At 41.8% G+C, this 19,459-nt stretch overlaps 1 protein-coding gene across 6 annotated transcripts in view; it reads left to right on the forward strand.

Annotated features, from left to right (window-relative positions):
• The first annotated feature begins 5,209 nt into the window (after positions 1–5,209).
• ANO10 (anoctamin 10) overlaps positions 5,210–19,459 on the forward strand; it is a 246,921-nt gene continuing 232,671 nt past the window's right edge. For 4 of the 6 annotated variants that reach the window (XM_031663429.1, XM_031663430.1, XM_031663432.1 and 1 more), the window contains exon 1: positions 5,259–5,377. The gene's annotated coding sequence lies outside the window, so the exon portion shown is untranslated. Of the gene's footprint in view, positions 5,378–19,459 lie in introns of all 6 variants that reach the window. The other 2 variants (XM_003894584.5, XM_009201055.4) reach the window with 2 other exon arrangements.

The raw sequence follows: 19,459 nt of genomic DNA on the forward strand, positions 1-19,459 counted from the left end.
TTGACTGCCAAGTTTGGTATTGGAAGTGGTTGCAGAAATCAGACCCTGAAACTGGGAATCTGGGACTGGCTGGGTTTGAAGACAATGGTGGATGGTGGCCTTGTCACTTAGTGGAAAATGGGATGCTATGAATCTAAGCATACAGAAGAAAAATTATGTCAATTATCACCTTGGATGAACAGTGAAATTACGTGGTCACCTTGGATGAACAATTTATTGACAGTGAGTCTTCAGCGGCTGCTATTGTAGGTGGTTATGAAGGCAATTCGAGATACAGGAACCTCTGGGTGGGTGGGTGGGTTGACTTTCCTGATTGTATTGTAGAGTTTAAAGATAAAGAATGAAGTATTATGAAGATTCAAAAATTAAAATCTTATGATTCTGGTACAGTGATAAACCAACAGATTAATAAGATAGAATAGAAAGTTCATAAATAGGGAAGGAAATTTAGTATATGATAATGGTGGCATTTAAAATCGGTAGGGGGAAATATGGATTATTAATGAAATGGGGTTGGAAAAATGTGCAGCTATCAAGATATAAAGTTGGATCCATTCCACTTACCTCACATCAAAATAAATTCCTGATTGGTCAAATTTTAAAAGTAAAGAACATGGCCAGGCGCTGTGGCTCATGCCTGTAATCCCAGCACTTTGGGAGGGATCACTTGAGGTCAGGAGTTCAAAACCAGCCTGGCCAACATGGTGAAACCTGGTCTCTACTAAAAAAATATAAAAATTAGCCAGGCGTGGTGGCACATGCCTGTAATCCCAGCTACTCGGGAGGCTGAGGCACGAGAATTGCTTAAACCTGGCAGGCAGAGGTTGCAGTGAGCCAGGAGTATGCCACTGCACTCCAGCCCAGGTGATACAGTGAGACTCAGTCTAAAAAAAAAAAAAAAAAAAAGTAAAGAACATAACATAATGAGATGTAAACAAGAAACCATGGAAGAATTTAAAAAGTAATTGGGCAAGGCGTGGTGGCTCATGCCTGTAATCCCAGCCCTTTGGGAGGCCGAGGTGAGTGGGTCACTTCAGGTCAGGAGTTTGAGACCAGCCTGACCAATATGGTGAAACTCCGACTCTACTAAAGATACAAAAACTAGCTGGGTGTGGTGGCTCACGCCTGTAGTCCCAGCTTCTTGGGAGGCTGAGGCAGGAGAAGCACTTGAACCTGTGAGGTAGAAGTTGCAGTCAGTCTAGATCATGCCACTGCACTCTAGCCTGGGCAACAGAGCTAGACCTGTTTAAAAAAAAAAAAAAAGTAATTGAAGAGAGAGAGAGGTGTAGGTCTTTCTAAGTACGATACAACCCAGAAATAGTAAGTAGTAAAAGAAAAGCCTGGTAAAATTGACCAGTTAGAAATAGAAGTTTTCATGACCAATAAACAAAAACAAAAACAAACAAACAAAATAGCATAAGAGAAATCAAAGGACATGACAAACTGAGGAAAAGTTTTGACAATCATATCTAAGATAAAGGACTGTACTATTATATAAAGAGTTTCTATACATAGAAAATTAGACAATATATGTAAATAGATAATTCACAGAAAATGAAAGACAAATGTCTCTTTAACCTGAGAAGATGCTCTCAAACTCACTCTTCATAAGAAAAATATGACTTAAAATGTTTTTTCATCTATTAGATTGATGAGTTCCATTTCTGACCAAAATAGAGTAAGTCCACTGCCGCCCATGTCTCCTACTGATTGATCACTACTAAAATCTCTAAATAATATACAAAGAACAACTATCCAAGGACTCTGAAAAGTAAATAATAGCAGGTGGATCGTGATGGCAGGAAACTCAAAGCCTGAAGAAAGACAGATATAGGAGTAGTGAGATTCCTGTTTTTATTTTTTCTCCTCTATCTCTTGGCTTTGATCCAAGGATAGATGAATTGGGAATTGTCAACCAGACACTATCAGCAAAATGTCCAAGAGAAGCCTGACCATGTAGCCACAGGACCACGAAAAAAGGCTACTGCAAGCTAGAGAAAGTGGTGGAAACTGCTGATTCCTTTTTTCTCTCCCTCCCTTTCCCTGAAGCCATTCCCAGTCAGGGATCTGCCCTGCAGTGGTACAGTGACACAGTCACCTGGGAGAAAACCTGTTCTTCTGGACAGAGGAGTCGGGAAAAGGGACTCTTGGAAGCCAGAGAGAACATGGAGGAAATACCCAAAAAGAGACAAGTGGAGAAAGGAATCCCTAATTCTGTGTAATTGTTTGACATGCAGTCATAGGTAATTGATACAATTGTTCCCCTTAGCCACAGTTTCTCTTTCCATGTTTTCAGTTACCTTCAGTCAACCGAGGGCAGAGAACATTACATGGAAAATTCCAGAAATAAACAATTCGTAAGTTTTAAATTGTGTGCCATTCTGAGTATTGTGATGAAATCTCGCACTGTCCTACTCCATCCCTCCGGCGATGTGAATCATCTCTTTGTCCAGTGTATCCATACTGTAGGTCCTTGTATTAGTCCATTCTCATGTTGCTATAAAGAAATAACTGAGACTGGGTAATCTGTAAAGCAAAGAGGTTTAATTGGCTCGTGGTTTTGCAGGCTGTACAGGAAGCATGATGCTGGCATCTGCTTGGCTTCTGGGAAGGCCTCAGGAAACTTAAAATCATGGCAGATGGTGAAGGGGGAGCAGGCATATCACATGGCCAGAGCAGGAGCAACAGAGAGAGAGCAAGATGCCACACATTTTTAAACAGCCAGATCTTGTGAAAAGTCACTCACTATTTCGAGGACAGCATCAAGAGGATGGTGCTAAACTATTCATGAGAAATCAACCCCCATGATCCAATCACCTCCCACCAGGCCCCACCCCCAATACTGGAGATTACAATTCAACATGAGATTTGAGTGACACAAATCCAAACTATATCAATGCTACATACCTGTTGGTCACTTAGTGGCCATCTAGGCTATCAGGTCGAAAAACATAATATATACAGGGTTCAGTACTATCTGTGGTTTCAGGCATCCAGTAGGGGTATTGAGAAGTGGATAAAGGGGACTATTATATAGGGATCTATGTTATTAACTCAGTTTTGCCATTTATGTTGTCCAACAATCTGCTATACTTAACAGAAAGTTTTACTTTGTTAATTGTGGAGGTGAAATAAGATTATCCAAGAGAAAAGGAGGTTTATATTCCCATTCAGTTTTTTCCTCATTCCTCCAGCCACATAAATATAAGAAAATAAAGTTATATGGAGGATGGCCATAAGTTGAAGGATTAGAAGACAGGAAGAGTACGATTTAAAAACAAAAGTCTAAGGAGTAATTCATGTCTAAACTTATTGAAGTTCATAAATAATTTGTCCTGATTTTCAGAAGACAGAACCTCTGGACATAACCACACAGGACCTACAAAAAGATAGCCGCACGAGAACTGGTTAATAATGTTGTGAGCTGCCATGATAGCATCAGGGGCCTAGAATGAGTGACAAACTGCTCCTACCAAGTCATTAGTCTTCTGCTCCTTTCTTTTAGTCTCCCTGCCTCCTGGCTGGAAACTGGAAGACCCAGAAAAGGGTGGGGAGTAAAGAACAGACCAGCCTTCTCCCCACTACAGTTTATTGAGGCATTGATCTGGCCAAAGCTGGATGTATGGAGGCAGAAAGGGTTCATTCATTTTTTTTAAATTTTTCATTTCGGAGTTATTGCTTGTCTACTATGGACCTAACACTGTTCTAAACATTGGGATTAGTAATCTTTCATTATCTGTGGGAGATACATTCCAAGATCCCCAGCGGATGCTTGAAACTGAGGATAGTATAAAACTCTATGTATACTATGTTTTTTCCTACACATACATACATACTATGATAAAGTTTCATTTATAAATTAGGTACAGTAAGGGATTAACAACAATGAATAATAATAAAATAGAAAAATTATAAAAATAGACTGTAATAAAAGGTGAATATGGTCTCTCTCTCTCTCCCAATATCTTATTGTTCTGGCCTCACCTATTTTCAGACTGTGGTAGACCCTGGGTAACTAAAAACACTTAAAACCGGCTAGGTGCAGTGGCTTACGCCTGTAATCCCAGCACTTTGGGAAGCGGAGGCAGGCGGATCACCTGAGGTGAGGAGTTCAAGACCAGCCTGGCCAACGTGGTGAAACCCTGTCTCTACAAAAAATACAAAAATTAGCTGGGCGTGGTGGTGCGCGCCTGTAATCCCAGCTACTCGGGAGGCTGAGACAGGAGAATCGCTTGAACCTGGGAGGCGGAGGTTGCAGTGAGCCGAGACTGCGCCACTGCACTCTAGCCTGGGTGACAGAGCGAGGCTCTATCTCAAAACAACAACAAAAAAAAGTCAATAAGCGTGGTGGACAAAAGAAATAGGAGAGCAGGTAAGGAAATGGTGGGGTGGGGAGGAGATGAGAACAGGTATTAAGTAGGACGGTCAGAAAGGGCCTCAGGGAGAAAGTGAAAGCCCAGCAAAAACCAAGGGAGGTGAGGAAGTGAGCCAAGCAGCGATCCGAGGGAAGAGCTTTCTGGGCAGAGGGAATGGCTGGGGCAAAGACCCTGGACCTGGAGGTGGAAAAGTGTCTGGCGAGTTCTAGGAGGAACAAGGGTACCAGTGTGGCTGGTGAGGAGCAAGTAGGAGAGTAAAGGAGGTTTTCATAGAGGTAAGGGACTGGGAAACCCTATAAACCACCGAAAGGGATTTGGCTGTGGTTGGATGTTAGGTTTTAATTATAAAAGGATCTGCGTTTTTCACAACTTGAAAGTGAGCTACAGTTAAAATGAGATTTGTTCTTATACCTGAAAGTGACCAGAAAATTAGGTTCTGGTCTTTAAGAGATGGAAGAGGGAAATGTGAAGGGGCGTATTCCTTTCCCCCGCCCCGACCGCTCTGGGTTGGAGAGCCCAGCGGCGTGCCGCCTCCGCTCCGAGTGACAGCCCAACCAGTCCTCTCCCTTCTCGGCCCCGCCTCTCCCGCTGCCTTCCGGATCTCGAAGGGTGCTACAGTACGTTAGGTACGCCCCTCCCTTTCTCCCGGCCTGGGCTCCGTTCCAGGCGACAGCCCAATCAGGGCTGCCTTTTGTTTCTTCGGACCGGTTCCAGTCTGGGTTCTCGTCCACGACGACCGCCCAGTGAGGCCCCGCCCCTCCCACCGCGGTTCCGCCCCTCCCGGAGCGACCGCCCAGTGAGGCCCCGCCTCTCCCGCCGCGGCCCCGCCCCCTCTGCGTGTGACCGCGCCTAGGCCCCGCCGCGTCCGCCACGCCCAGCGCTCGGCAGCGCCCGCCCCACTGGCCTGGCCCGCCCCCCGCACCCGGCGCTCTTTTGCCCGGCCTCCGGTTCTCGCCGGCTCTCTGGCCAGCCCCCGAAGACGTGGAGCGCTGCGGCGGCCGGTGAGTGGGGAAGGGCACCTCGGACCCCCAGCTGTCGGCGGCAGTGCCCGGCTCCGTGCAGCGACAGAGCCCCGGCCACTGCAGGCTCCAGGAGTTCCTCCCGGCCGCCGCCCTGCGTTCCCGGGCCGCCTCCCGGTGCCGGCACCCCTGGGGATGGGAAGTGGGACCAGGATAGGCGCGGAGGCTGTGGGGGCAGGGATGAGTGAAGGTGTTGCGGGTAGTGGACGTCGCAGGGGAGGGGAGAGGTTTATAGAGGGAATATGGGTCTGGGGCGAGGGTTTGAGTCCTGAGAGACGCGCGATGAGGCTGAAATTTGGGGCTGGTGGAGTCAGGATGGGGGATGTTAGGGGCCTCAGCGCTCTGGGGAAGGAGGCAGTGAGTGGGGTGGTTGGCGGAGCGGAGTGAAGGGTGGTTTTTAGAAGGGCCAGCTCGGGGTCCCGGGATTCTTGCTTCCTGGGCAGTCCGGGGATCAGGGCGGGCAAGGCTGTCTCCAAGCGGGTTTGGCCGGAGCGGGCTTGCAGGATAATGCTCACATCGAGGTGATTGGGTTTCCAGGCTTTTGACTGGGACATACTGTGCAGTTTAAATAATAGATACCTGTCTGGCTGGTACCTGGGACACCTGAGAAACGTGGATGGAATGGGGTTCTCCCCTACAGGCAGCGTCTGATTTTCTGGCTGCCTTCACAGCACCAGCATTGGTGTGCGCTGCCTTCTGTAAAACCTTGTATTCCAACAAAACGGTGTATGGAGATCCCAGACTTAAAAAGTGCAGCTGAGGTTTATTCAGACTCAGGACACAGTTGTATCATATTGCCTTAAATCCTGCGGAGTTTAATCCCGTGGGGTTTAAAGCGGTTAAATCCACTTTGTAGTGTCGACTTTTAATTTAAAGTCATACAAATCTAGAGGACTAGATGTTTTCTAAGGGCCCATTCTGCATGATAAACAGTTTAAAATTCAATGTGGAAAGTAAATCATCTGTTCTGAACAGCTGTTGCTGAAAGAATCGTAGAGTTGCAGATGAATGAAATTTGAAAGCTCTAAAATAATGGAAGGGCATAGAAAAGGCTTGGTAAATTGGGGTGTATGTGCACTTAAACCCATTTAAACTTTTTTCTTTTCTTTTTCTTTTCTTTTTGAGACGAAGTCTTGCTCTGTCACCCAGACTGGAGTGCAGTGGCACAATCTCTGCTCACTGCAACCTCCGCCTCTCGGGTTCAAGCGATTCTCCCGCCTCAGCCTCCCGAGTAGCTGGGATTACAGGCGCCCGCCACCATGCCCGGCTAATTTTTGTGTTTTTAATAGAGATGGGGTTCCACCCTGTTGGCCAGGCTGGTCATCAACTCCTGACCTCAGGTAATCGTCCCACCTTGGCCTCCCAAAGTGCTGAGATTACAGACGTGAGCCACCGCGCCTGGCCAACTTTTTTCACTGTAGACACCTTTGGAAGACAGAGAAAAGTATAAGGATGAAAATTAAAATCTGTAGTTTTGCCACATGTAATAACATTTTGATGCATTTCTTCCTAATTTTTGTATTTTTGTGTATATGAATGTACACAAAATTAGGGTAGTGTTGTTACATAATTGGGGTGATAATGTCATATTACTTCATACTTTTGCTTTTTCTTTCCACCTTACATTTTCTCATTTAGCATTTTTGTGGATCAGATTCTTCTTAAACATCTTTGAAAATGCTTATATAATCATCATGTGGATTCATTCTTTTATTAACTATTAGAGTTTTAGTTATGTGCCTAGTACTGTGCTTGGAGGTGAAAAATCATTGTTGCTCAAATAGATATATTTGTCATGGCTTGCATGACAGCTGTACTAAGCCTGTTTCTCATCTATCAGTTAAATTGTCTCTAGCCTTCTGTTTTTATAAGCAATAAACCTTTGTTTTAATGGTTACAAGCACACAATAAGTCTCATGTCATGTGTGAATCAAAAACTGTAATTTTTAATGTGTATGAGTTTTTGTGTGTATGTGTTAGGAAATTACAGAATTTTTTGGGGAAGAGGATTTTTTTTGGGGGGGGGGCAAGGTCTCACTCTGTTGCCCAGGCTGGAGTGTGTGCAGTGGTGCAGTCACAGCTCACTGCAGCCTCGACCTCTGGGCTCAGGTGATCCTCCCATGTCAGCCTCCTGGGTAGCTGGGACTACAGGCAGGAGCTTCACCATATCCAGCTAATTTTTTAAATAAATTTATTTATTGTAGAGACAGGGTTTTGCCATGTTGCCCAGCCTGGTCTTGAACTCCTGAGCTCAATGGATCCACCTGCCACGGCCTCCCAAAGTGCTGGGATTACAGGCCTGAGTTACTGTGCCCAGCCCCTGGAAGAGGCTCTTTTTAAAAAGTTTCTTGTTTTGAAATAATTTTAGATTTACGAAAAATTGCAAACTAGTACAAATTTCCTTATGCCCTTCACCTAGCTTCCCCAGATGTGAACATCTTAGATGATGATGGTACACTTGTTAAAACCAGGAAATTGACATTGATACAATTCTATTGTGTAATCTACAGACCTTATTCAAATTTCACTAATTGTCCCGCTAATGTTTAGGATCCAGTCTGAGATCCTACACTGTATTTGATTGTCATATGTCCTTAGCCTCTTTTAACCTGAGCATCCTCCTAAAAAGGATGACCTGGTGCAGACCTGTAAAGTGAAGCAGGCCTCCTAGAAAGCACACATCTGCCCTGAATTCATATCCAAAACCCATCCCTTAGAAGGAGATATTTATCTTCCTTTTCTATATAAATAGACTACTGTTTGATTAAGATGTATAACATGGCAGGGTGCCGTGGCTCACGCCTGTAATCCCAGCACTTTGGGAGGCTGAGGTGGGTGGATCACGAGGTCAGGAGATCGAGACCATCCTGGCTAACATGGCGAAACCCCATCTGTACTAAAAATGCAAAAAAAAATTAGCTGGGCTTGGTGGTGGGCACCTGTAGTCCCAGCTACTCGGGAGGCTGAGGCAGTAGAATGGCGTGAACCCGGGAGGTGGAGCTTGCAGTGGGCAGAGATTGCCCCATTGCACTCCAGCCTGAGTGACAGAGTGAGACTCTGTCTCAAAAGAAAACAAAAAACAAACAAAAAAAGATGTATAACCAATAAGGCACCTTTTAATTACTTTTATATGCCATTTCTAAATCATCTGGGAGTTACAGAATAGAAAGGATGATCTGAATAATCCATGCTTATTATCTCTTTTATTAGTCTATGAATTGGCAGTGGGAGTCTTTCAAAAATAGAGTGCCAGATGCTGACTCTAGTCCTTGGGTCTTTTGGAGGAAAGAGTAATGGCCTTTACTCTTTACCAAGTGTGACCAACTTGTCCCAGTTTTAAAGGTCTGTGTCTTGGGAACTTCTTCAGCCCAGGGCAACCTCACAGCCTCTAGAGCATTTCTACTAAGAAGCCAGAGTGTATTTCTGACATAATTCTAGCCAAAACAAGCAAACCCTTGGCAGTATCGGGGGTAATGAGAGTAGATGGAGGCATGAGTGAAAGGAGGAAATACTCTTGTTTTCCTCACTGGTGCTTCCATGGCTAGACCCAGCTGGGTGATTGTGTGCAGAGGTCAGTGCAGCATCTAATCAGGCCTGGGCCTGGGCTGTTGTGGCAGGACTGTCTTCAGTATCCTGTGTCTCACCTCTCCTGGACCTTCCTGTGGAATCCTGAGGGTATGGAGTTCCCTCAGGGAGTGGTCCTTACCAGCTTCCCTAAGTTATCTGTGTTACTGAGAAACTATTATAGTAGGGATGGGTGTATGCGGGACTGATTTTCCACTCTCATGTCTGTCTACATCTGTGTAGCTCCCCAAGGCAGCTGCCCTAGGTACAAGGAGGGAGGCTCCCACAGTTGCTCTCACAATTAACTGCCTGCCTGTAGGTAAGTAAGTGTCTCTGCATCTCAGGTCCTCTGGAGATGGCCTGGCCCTCTTTTAGCCTGGCCATTAAAATTGCAACTTTTGTCCTATGGAGATTCCTCTCATCTTCCAGCTTGAGCAGTGTGGCCCTTCATTTTTCTCTTACTGAAGTGTTTCCTATTCTGCTTCATAACTGAGAATACTTTTCGTTCCTGTTTCTCCTTGAATCTGGAATAAGGTGATTCCTGAAGACAGTGTTATGCATTTCCTTCTTAACCTTTGAGTTTGTGATAATTCCACTGACTTTTTTTTCCTTTACCCAAACTCAGGAAAAGAATAATCCCCAGAATAAATATTCCATTATTCTTTTCCTGATCCTTGTCAAAGTAACTCCTAAATCTCCACACACTCCCCTGCCCTCTCTGTGGTGAACTTAGTGTGTTTCTCTACATCTTGACCACAATGGTCAGACTTTACCTCTTGTGGGCCAGTGATCCAGTTGTTAATGTAAAATGTAAAAGCCACATTAATTTAACTTATTTGTAGGTCTCTCTTTAACCCTGTGTACAATTCAACACATGATAAAGAACACAATTTGGGATCGCTGTCTCTTGATCCCATGCCACAGGGCCTGTGTGGAACCTGGCCGCTCTGTGCCTTATAATCAGCCTGGCTACTGTCCTGGCTGAGAGTCCCGATCAAAGGGGGATATTGGCTGCAATAGCAGTAATCATTCTACCCTCTGGTGCCCAGGAAGTCTGTATGGTCAAATCATTGTTTTTAGATTGGCCCCCAACTGGAACCATAAAGTTTGTGCTACACCTTTGGGAACACTTAAAGCCTTCATGTCCCCGTCTGGTATTTTGGTTCCACTTCTTCATCTTGTATGCTTGGTAATGGTAGAGCAAGTTCCCATTAAGACCCTCTGGTAAAAGTAGATTCCAGAACTCAGTTTAGGCCAAGGCTGCCATGAGGCTTCTTGTTTCCACCACTTTACACCTTACACTTGGTATTTACGTCATTGGGCCAGCTAGAGAAGAGAGACTGGAGCAAGCCTGGCCAGGGAACTGCAAGATGAAAGTCTGTCACATCCATAACCCTGCTGCTTGTAAAAACACAGAGAGGGGCAGGAATCTCCCAAAGAGAGGGGATCCCCAGAGGTTTTACTATGCAGGTAATTCCCTGAGGAGTGGACATACCCAGGTGGGATTACCACATGGGGACAGACATTTCCTGAGCAGAGGGCACCCCTGGATGGAACTGCAGGGACAGAAAGAAGAGACAGCTTAAGTAAGCTGGCCTGTATGTGCGCTGTGGCATAATGACTGGCACAAGTGTAGAGTGACTGAAAATGGGCACAAGAGGAGCAGAGCTGGTTCTTACTGTGGACTGTGTCACTGTAGTGTTCAAAGCTCCAGGAGCATCTTACGTCCTGGAGCCTTACAGGGGCTAGGCTTACCAGCCTCCACTAAAAAAGCCCAGCAGCCTGTCTTCCCTCTACCTACATGATTCTCATTTCTTAAAGCAGAATCCAAGTAATGCCAGCACTTGTGTTGGTCTTGAGATTATTATTGAGCTGCAGCCTGCAGCTGCATGATTGTAGCAAAGGTACTGTTATTTTTGATGATGAGGGCAAAATACGGGCTTTGACTTTATTGACTGGTAAGTTCACAAAAACCCCCCCAAAAAACAGAAGGTTGTCTTCTGATGGCATAGTGTTGTTCAAAGAGCATTGGATTCCAGTTCTGCTTCTGCCACACTGGTGGTGTGACTTTGGCTCTGAGTAACATGATAGTGAGGGGCTAACTGATCTCCAAGATTCCTTCCCCTCTTAAAGAGTCTATCGTTGTCCAGCTCTCTGAAGCCTTGCAGTCTCCTGGATAGGAGCTGGATGGAAGATGATATGCTTATGTATGGATCCTTTTATTTCACATACTGTTGAGTGTGTGACCTTTCCTCAGAATAAACCAAATTTTAAATCTAGGTAGCTTTTATACAAGGTTGGCATGCTTTTAATCTGGTGAAGAAAAGCAAAATATCTTGTATCATATAGTTAAAAAATACCATTTGGCGGCCGGGTACAGTGGCTCACACCTGTAATCACAACACTTTGGGAGGCTGAGGCGGGTGGATCACAAGGTCAGGAGATGAGACCATCCTGGCTAACACAGTGAAACCCCGTCTCTACTAAAAATACAAAAACTTAGCTGGGTGTGGTGGCACGGGCCTATAGTCACAGCTACTCGGGAGGCTGAGGCAGGAGAATCACTTGAACCCAGGAGGCGGAGGTTGCAGTGAGCCGAGATCGCGCCACTGCGCTCCAGCCTGGGCAACAGAGCCAGACTATGTCTGGAAAAAAAAAAAAACCATATATATATGTATATTTAACCTCTTTCACCTAAGTTTTCTCATTGGTAAAGTGGAAGCATTAAAGTTTCTTCTTCAAGGGTGAGGATTAATTCACATAAAAATGTACCCTGGTCTACAGCCCAGTGCCTTGCTTGTAGTAAATCATTAAAAAATGATAGCTGGTATCATTTTGATATTACTATGTATTTATTATATATATTTATATGATCATACTTTACATTTTTTACCTTACAATGTGTTGGGAAATCTCTCCATGTTAATAAATATAGTTGGGTCTGTATCTCAGTATTAATGGTTCTATTGTATTCTTGTACCAGACTTTAGCCAATTTCTTGTTGATGGACATTGAAGTATTAAGTTGTTTTTTGCCGTAAATGCATAAATAAAAATCTGTAATGAACTTTTACATGCATATTTGGCTTAATTATCTTTTTGAGATAAATTCCATAAAAAACTGTAATGAACTATGTATATATTTTGTTTAGTTTTCTTCTAAGAATTTTGGATAAGTTCTTAGAAATGGCATTGTTATATTGAAGAGTATGAATATTTCATATTATTTTTCTTGTTGCCTCTCTGCTTTCTGGAAATGTGATATCAAATTATGACATCTGTCAGCAATGTGTGAAAATGCTAGATTTTCTACACCTATCCCCAAACTGGGTTCTTTCCATCTTTTAGCTTCAGCTGATTTGAAAAGGGAAAAGTATCTTATTGTTACTTTGCATTTTTTAAATTGGTGACTCTGGACATCTTTTCAAATGTGTCTTGGCATATTTCTTTTATGAGTTATATTTTTGTGTTTTTGTATTTTCTGTTGTTGATTTGTAAGAACTCTTTGTATATCAGGGATAGTGAAATTTGTCTGTCATATTGCAAATATTGTTAAGGTTGCGCCTTGTATAATGAAAGGCATAAAGTATCTCAAATGAGAATAATCAGTGAGCAAATAATATATGAGTTTGTAGATAGTGGTCATATACATGTTTAGAATGGAAACCTGCTTTTAGTGTTTCAGCAAAATTGTTTCATGATCTGGTTATTATGAATAAGGTTGTCCTTTTATTACTCACATTGAACAATGCATAAATGTTCAAAACGTTGACCTTTAATGCATGTCCCCACATAGTCTGCTAAACACTTTATTGTTCCCTTAAACTAGCCATTCTTTCCAACTTTGCTGTTTTTTCACACATAGTTATTCTTGCCATATCCAAGGCTGGAAACCTTGGGGTTATCTGTGTATTTAGCGTAAGTTGAATGCTGTCTGGCTCCATCATCCCTTCCCAGACAGTGCCCTCTCCTGAGGCCACCCCTACGTTTTGGGTTCCTGCTACTGTACTTAGCCCATGTGTTAGAATAATTTGATGTGTGCTTGCTTCTGCTACTAGACTAAGGGCTCCTCAAAAGCAAGATGTAGACTTTATTTACCTTTGTACCTTTAGACTCTCATGGCTTGGCTCATAGTAAGCACATGATAAGTGTTTATTATATTTGGTATTTCCATTTTGAAGGTGATGAACTCAGCTTCTGTATTCTACTGGTAGGTTAATATTCTTCCCCACCAGCTTTTTATTATGAAAAATTTCAGCCAGGAGAGTTAAAAGAATACCACAAAGAATACCCGTATTCTCAGCCAACAGATTTACTTACTGAGATTCGTATTACTCTGACAGAAAATCCTCTGCTCAGAAACCTACAAGAATGTACTGGCCACTGGATCAGATGTAAACTATAGCATTTGTTATCCTTAAATGGCTGCATCTAATAAAACGTAGCCCTCTGTTCTGGTCAGGCCAGTCTTCTTATTGTTCTTTTCCCATGCTGTCTTTATTCTTGCTTCATTGATTTTACACATTGTTCCCTTTTGTAGAACATGCGTCCCTCATTGTCTGGTCCAGAATTTTTATGCATTAAGTGTTCTGACTGCATTATTAGCTATTTTAGGTGACCACTAGATTTTGTCTTGAACTGATTTCCTTCGTTGAATCTAGCATGTTGAATATTGATTTGGCTGGTATTTTTCAATAGCATTCCTGATACATTTGGAGTATAATTTGATTTTTTTGTTGTTGTTGTTTTTTCAGACAGAGTCTTTGTCACCCAGGCTGGAGTACAGTGGTACGACCTTGGCTCACTGCAACCTCTGCCTCCCAGGTTCAAGCAATTCTCTTGCTTCAGCCTCCTGAGTAGCTGGGATTACAGGCGTTCGCCACCATGCCTGGCTAATTTTTATATTTTTAGTAGAGACGGGATTCCACCGTGTTGGCCAGACTGGTCTCAGACTCCTGACCTCAGGTGATCCACCCACCTCTGCCTCCCAAAGTGTTGGGATTATAGGCGTGAGCCACCACCCCTAGCCTGGAGTATAATTTTAATCCAACATTCACTTAAAAGACCTTTTTTGCCCCTGACAATACCTAAGCTCTGTTAGAGGAAAAAAAAGTTGAATGGTTCAAGCAAGATATCCTGAATCTGTTTAATCAGATTGCCGCAAGATTATGGTTTCTACTGAAGAAAGGAAAAATGTTATACAGTGTTGGCCACTTCCTTTGTGATTGTTCCCTTGAGTTTGATTTACCTTTGTACTTTGGAGTCATTAAAGCTTGTATGAAGTGCACAGTTAGAATAAGTATGTCTAACGTCTGAAAATTGCCCTGGTTGAGAATCACTGGGTTAGATAGGGTCACCTGGAAAACATTTTAGAGCAAGGCCTTTAAGCCTTAACTGACTGACTCCATTTGTATGTCTCCAGGTTGGCTCCACTATTTTACAAGCTTCGTTACAGAGCTGAAGGTGGTGTCCCTGAGAAAGTTAGGGAAACTGGGAAGGAAGCTGAGGCTGGGGAGAAGTTTATGATTAGTTTTGGTTTTATTGAGACAAGTGTTAGTGCGATAACAGTGTTGGAAACTCCTGAGGGAGCTCAACTTAGAAGACGAAACTAGCGACAGATTACAAAGACAGCAACACAGAGGTTAGAGTTTGAATTTAAGAGAAAGAAAGAGGGTTTAGAGGGAGAAATAATATAGAAAGAAGGCAAAAGTCTTGGGATTGTTTCTTGGGCATATATATATATATATATAAAATATTTAATTTTCTTTGTTCCACTGCACTCAAAGGAGAAATGATTTGGGCATATTTTTGCAGATAGTGTTGGGAGAAGCCAGAAGGAAAAGGAGATTCTAGAGGAAGGGAGAGAATCAAGATGTTAAAGCATTCTGGAAACCAAGGAAAGAGTCTATGATAACTTTGAATTTAAATGGAAGCGTTTTGTTTTTTGTGCATCTAAAAGTGTTGTTATTATTTTTTAACAGCAAGTTTGGGCTATTCCAACAAGAGTATCTTTGACACACTAGATAGACTACCTCTACCCTATGGCTACTTACTGCCAGACTTACCGTATTTGTTCTTGCTGGTTAGAGCTGGAAACTTGATCAGAGTTGACTAGAATTTCTCTGAAGAAAGTTTAATTGCAGAGTTTTAATATTCTATTTATACTAGTAGCCAATAATAAAAAGGTTACCATTTGTTGCATGCCTATGATGTGGCAAGCACTGTGCTGTACATGTCTCTCATTTATTGTCACACCATTCAGTGTGGCATGTACTTTTATTTTTTATTTTATCTTATTTTTTTTGAGACGGAGTCTCGCTCTGTCACTCAGGCTGGAGTGCAGTGGTCGGATCTCGGCTCACTGCAAGCTCCGCCTCCCGGGTTTATGCCATTCTCCTGCCTCAGCCTCCCGAGTAGCTGGGACTACAGATGCCCGCCACCTCGCCCGGCTAGTTTTTTTTGTATTTTTTAGTAGAGACGGGGTTTCACCGTGTTAGCCGGGATGGTCTCGATCTCCTGACCTTGTGATCTGCCTGTCTCGGCCTCCCAAAGTGCTGGGATTACAGGCTTGAGCCACCGCGCCCGGCCGCATGTACTTTTATTAATCCCACTTTACAGAAGAGGATAAATAAATTGCCTAAGGTCACATAACTGAGAGGTCATGAATTGAATTTGAATTTATGTTTGTCTGTCTCCAGAGATTAAGCTCTTAACCAATTCTAATAGACATAATTAACCAAAGTCCAAACCACTAGAACAAAACAAGACAGAGGGATTGTATGCTATTAATCAGAGTAAGCTAGACTGCTGTGTTGTTTAAATCCTGACACATGTAATATGCTCAAACATAATAGATTTCTCACTCATGTAACTGTTCAAGGCAGGTATTCTGGATTGGTGGGTGGCTTAACTTCCTTCTGATTTAGGAAGCCATACTTTCCTGTGTTGTATCTCCCCAGTATCCCAAGGGCCCATGGAAAGGGAAAGAAAACATTGTGGAGAGATAGAACCACTCCCTTAAAAGTCTTCGTCTGGAGTTGTGAGTACTTCTGCTCACATACTATTGTCTAGAATTTAGTCCCATGCTCACCTAACTCCAACTGTGTGGAAAATGTAGCCTAGCCGTGTACTTAGACAAGGAAAGGGAGAGTGGATTTCAGAGGATAGCTCAAATCTCTGCCACAGGAACGAAGGAAAAAGGATTGGGTAGAGAACTAGACAAGAAACTCTAAATAAGGTCTTGAAGATTCTCTTGATATTCTCCTGAAGTTATCCTAAAAATGCAGGTTCTTTTGGGGTTCATTTCAGTCAATAGGATACAATTTCATAGGCTTTCATTTTTACAGATTGGTAAGGACTACTTATTAATTGGCCATTAAATAAGTTATTGAGGATTACTCGTATTTAGTATTCATAAAATAAAATTGGTATACTTCTAGAGTTTATTGAAATCTAATTCAGCAATCTACTAAAATGTCTAGCTGTTTTTCTGTGCCTGACAGTGTTATAAAGATTAATTTGCAGACACTTGCATGTACAGTCATGTGTTGGATAATGACATTTCGGTCAACAACAGACTGCATATATCATGGTCCCATAAGATTATAACAGAGCTGAGAAATTTGTGTCATCTGGTGACATCGTAGTATAACACATTAGTCATGTGTTTGTGGTGATGCGGATGTAAACAAACCTACTGTGCTGCCAGTTGCATAAAAGTAGCACATACAGTAATGTACAGTACCTAATACCTGACAATGATAATGAACCCATTTTTACTGGTTTATGTATTTACTATACTATACTATACTATACTATACTATACTATACTATACTCTTAATCATTATTTTAGAGTGTACGCCTCCTTATATTAAAAAAAGTTAACTGTAAAACAGCCTCAGGCAGGTCTTTCAGGAGGTATTCCAGAAGAAGGCATTGTTATAGGAGATGACAGCTCCATGTGTGTTACTGCTTCTGAAGACCTTTCTGTGAGACAAGATGTGGAGGTGGAAGACAGTGATATTGACGATCCTGACCCTGTGTAGACCTAGGTTAATGTATTTGTGTCTTAGTTTTTTAACAAAAATGTTTAAAAATTTAAAAAATTTAAATAGAAAACAGCTTCTAGAATAAAGATATACATAAAATATTTTTGTACAGCTGTACATGTGTTTGTGTCTTACCCAAGTGTTATTACAAAAGTCAAAAAATCAAAAAATTTATAAAGTTACAGTTAGCTAAGGTTAATTTATTATTGAAAAAAACTTTAAAAAATATATTTAGTATTGCCTAAATGTACAGTGTTTATAAAGGCTACAGTAGTGTACAATAATGTGCTAGGCCTTCACATTCACTCACCACTCACTCACTGACTCACCCAGAGCAACTTCCAGTCCCGCAAGCTTCATTCATGGTAAATATTCTATACAGGTGTATTCATTTTTAAGTTTTTATACTGTATTTTCACTGTACTTTTTCTGTGTTTAGATACACAAATACATATTATTGTGTTACAGTTGCCTACAGGATTCAGTGCAGTAACATGCTGTATAGGTTTGTAGCCTTGGACCAATAAGCTATACTGTATAGCCTGGGTATGTCATAGGTTATGCCATCTAGGTTTGTATGAGTACACTCTATGATGTTTCCACAACAGTGAAACTACCCATTTCTCAGAACTGTCTTTGTCATTAAGTGATGCATGACCGTAAATGGTTGGAATTCTCCAAATTGTCAGAAGGATCCTTTGTTATCAGTTCATTGTTGGTATTGTCTTCAGTTGGTCATGATTTTGGCTTGAGGTTTACTCTTTGGCTGCTGACTATTTTTTGTTATTAATATTTGGGCACTGTGTTACTTGTTTTATATATTTAATTTTACTTTAGGTCAGAAGATTCTGTAATATGGTTTCACTTTGTCATTTTATCTTGAACTGTTCAGCTCATCTTCAACAGAGTTGTATGGTAGACAATTCAAAATTAAGATTTCATTTAGTAGGAAAAAACATAGAATTTGGATATCTCTAATGACTCTATTTTCTCTAATTTTAAGCTGTATATCATGGGAAACTAACTTCTTGCTTACTATGAGCTTAACAAAGTAACTTCTTCATTCAATTTTCCTCTTGGTTTTTAAAGTATAAATTATAGGGCTTTAGGAAGATTACGTAGAATTTTGTATGTAGGTACCTAGAAAGTGTCTTATATGTAGTGAGAAATTCAACAAAAGAGAAATTTAGTAAAGAAGAAATTAAAGTTAAAAGGCAGTAGGGGAGTTCCTATATTACAAATGCTGTCTGTTCACTAAATATGATATTGCTATGTTCTAGATGCCAGATCGTTTGCAATCATTTCTTTCTGTCTTAACACTCTTGGCTGGGCACACTGGCTCACACCTGCAATCCCAGCACTTTGGGAAGCTGAGGAGGGAGGATTGCTTGAGCTTAGTAGTTTGAGACCAGCCTGGACAACACAGGGAAATCCCATCTCTACAAAAATAAAAAAATTAGCTGGGTGTCATGGCACGCAACTGTGGTCCCAGCTACTTGAAAGGTTCAAGTGGGAGGATTGCTTGGGCCCCAGAGTTTGAGGCTGCAGTGAGCCACAATCACACCACTGCACTCCAGACTAGCCTGGGTGACAGAGCAAGACCCTGTCTCAAAAAAAAATACAAAAATTAGCTGGGCGTGGTGGCACATGCTACTGGACTCCAGCCTGGGCAAAAGAGTGAGACCCTGTCTCAAAAACAAAACAAAACAAAACCACAAAACAAATACCATTTCATTTTCTTTGGTGGAAATATGCTGATGAATCCTCTCAATTTTTGTATGTTTGAAAATAGCTTTATTTCTCTTTTATTCTTGAGGCATATTTTGGCTAAGTATATAATTTTGGAGTAGCCATAATATTCTCTTGGTACACTGAAGATACTCTTTCAGTCTAATTATTGGTCTTCAAGGTATTTTGTCTTTATTTTTCTGCTTTAAGATTTTCTCTCTCTTGGCTTTTCTGATATTTACTACGCTTTTTAAAATTTATCTTGATGGAGGTATATAGAGATTCTTAAATCTGTGCCTTGGTATATAGTTTGTCAGCTTTGGGAAATTCTTGGTCAGTCTCTCTTCAGATATTGTTTGTATTCTAATACCTCCCCCTTTTAGTTCCTTGTCTCTTACTCTTTTTACTGTATTTTCTTTTTTTTTTTGTCCTCAGGGCTTAATTCTAGATATTTTCTTTGTGCCTGTGTTATTATTCATTGGTTTTTATCTTTAGGTTTGTCCAATTTTCTATAAAGCCTTCCTTGGGTTCTCAATTTTGACTCACATTTTTAAATTCTAGAATTTCCATTAAAAATAGTTTTCAGTTCTTTGCCAAAATTATCAATCTTGTCTTTTAGTTCTTTGAATAGATGATCATTATTTTAAAGTCCTTTCAACTACATTATTTGGATCTATTATGTGTTTGTTTCTATTGTTTGTTACTATTTTTTGTTTCGTATGTA

This window comes from Papio anubis, chromosome 2, assembly GCF_008728515.1.
Source record: "Papio anubis isolate 15944 chromosome 2, Panubis1.0, whole genome shotgun sequence".
Lineage (NCBI taxonomy): Eukaryota > Metazoa > Chordata > Mammalia > Primates > Cercopithecidae > Papio > Papio anubis.